The sequence below is a fragment of the Lathyrus oleraceus genome, chromosome 6, assembly GCF_024323335.1.
Source record: "Lathyrus oleraceus cultivar Zhongwan6 chromosome 6, CAAS_Psat_ZW6_1.0, whole genome shotgun sequence".
NCBI lineage: Eukaryota > Viridiplantae > Streptophyta > Magnoliopsida > Fabales > Fabaceae > Lathyrus > Lathyrus oleraceus.
Genome location: NC_066584.1, coordinates 102,319,221 through 102,321,615, shown reverse-complemented (window position 1 = coordinate 102,321,615; position 2,395 = coordinate 102,319,221).

The window sequence follows — 2,395 nt, the reverse complement described above, 5'->3', positions numbered from 1 at the left end:
CACTTTCTTTATAATAACTCAACCCATTATCATGATAATTAGTGGCTGAAATCCTTTTGTTTTCTTATGAGTTAATTTTTACTTATTTCATCATCTTAAGCCATTCCTATATAAAGGAGGCATGTATCTTCTTTTTGGATCAATGAATTTTGGCAAGTTTACACATTGTGTAAGTGAGAGTATTTGCTCTTAGGTTCTGGATTGGACCAAAATTGATCTTATCAAGAAATCCTTTCCTTGTGGTGATCCTCATCCATAGGCTTATCATTCTCTCTTGGATTAGAAAGAGTGTGGTGCCCCTTCTACTTAATTCCATTTCTTATTTCTCCTTTATTTCATATCAGTCTCGTTTATTTATATGCATATATCAAATTCTGTCATTCTTTCAATTATAAGGCAGATTACTTCCTCTGAGTCACAAAAGAATTAATATTCCAAAAGTTAACAAAGTTGTTTCAGGAATTTTGAAGGAAATGCATAACTCTCAAAAGTTAGTGCATACCAAGTGGTAATCAGAGCATATTCCAAAAAAAAGGGCGGAAATGTGGTAAATTGTCTATATTCTTGTTCTTCATTATTATCTATTTATCATTATAAAAAAAAATCGAAAAAAAGGGTATAAGAAACAAAATTGAAAAAAAAAAGATCTGATTGTTAAAGATTGTGATTCAAAAAAAAATTCTATTTTTTTTCTTGCCACACTCTTAAAATTCTCCTGGTTTCCTTTGTTTTAGAGTCTTTTTTTAGTTTGCTATTTTTTAAAAGTTTTTTGTGTGTTGATTATCATCTGAAATTTATTTCTTTGTGTTGATTCATTTTGGTTTCTCTAAAGAACTAAAAGAGCAAATTGAGTGGTAAAAGGCAGAGTGTTATTATTATTAAAAAAAAGCCAAAAATAAAATAAAATTGAGTGAAACACGAGTGATTGAGTGTAAACACGTGAGTAGAGTGGTGAGGTCCATTTTTAAACACTTGTTCCTAATTTCACAAATAGTTCATAATTATGTCTAGTCCCCCTTCACCTAGAACAGCAGCTTTAATTGTTCAGATCGCAGCCATGCGTGACAATTTTGAAAGATTGTTAAGAGAACAAGGTGAACAACTTCAACAAAGAATTGATGAGTTGGAAAGGAGGCCCCAAAATTCTAATGATGGTAGTGGTGATGAGGAGGAAAGAAGACGTAGAAGGAGACAAGGGGGAGATAATTTGAGGGGCATAAAAATTAAAGTTCCAACTTTTTTTGGGAAGAGTTACCCAGAGGCATATCTAGAATGGGAGACTAAACTTGAACAAATTTTTAATTGTCACAATTATTCTAATCTTGAAAAGTGCAGGTTGCTTCTATTGGTATGCCTTAATTTGGTGGGATCAATTGACCAAAGATAGAAGGAGGTATGCAGAACGACCAATTGATACTTGGGAAGAGATGAAAAGAATCATGAGGAGAAGGTTTGTTCCTTCCTATTATCATAGGGAATTGCACAACAAATTGCAAAGACTCACTCAAGGTTCTAAAAGTGTTGAAGAATATTTCAAGGAGATGGAAGTTCTCAAAATTAGAGCTAATGTAGAGGAGGACGATGAAGCAACTATGGCTAGGTTTCTCCATGGTCTAAATCATGACATTAGTGACATAGTGGAACTTCATCACTATGTTGAAATGGATGAATTGGTACACCAAGCTATCAAAGTGGAACAACAACTCAAAATAAAGAGCCAAGCAAGGAGAAATTCCACCACTTTCAATTCTCAAAGTTGGAAGGACAAAACAAAGAAGGAGGGTGCTTCATCATCTAAGGAAGCCACGGTTGAAAACAAAGGTAAAACTATTACATCTTCTTCTTCAAGTGTTTCACCTAACAAAAGTGTTAAGTGTTTCAAGTGTCAAGGCCAACGACATATTGCATCTGAATGTCCAACAAAGAGAACTATGCTTATGGAAGAAAATGAAGAAATTGTTGAAGAGGAGGATGGTGATTATGATGAGGAGTTTGAAGAAGAAATACCTAGTGGAGATTTACTCATGGTGAGAAGAATGTTGGGAAGCCAAATAAAGGAGGAGGATACAAGTCAAAGAGAAAACCTTTTTCATACAAGATGCTTTGTGCAAGGAAAGGTTTGTTCTTTAATAATTGATGCAGGAAGTTGTACAAATGTTGCAAGGACGCGTCTGGTTTCTAAACTAAAATTGGAAACAAAACCTCACCCTAAGCCTTACAAACTCCAATGGCTTAATGAAAGTGTAGAAATGCTTGTTAATAAACAAGTTGATATTTGTTTTAAAATTGGAAAATATGAGGATGTAGTGTTGTGTGATGTAGTACCAATGAAAGCTAGTCATTTGTTATTAGGTAGGCCTTGGCAATTTGATAGAAAAGCTAATCATGATGGGTA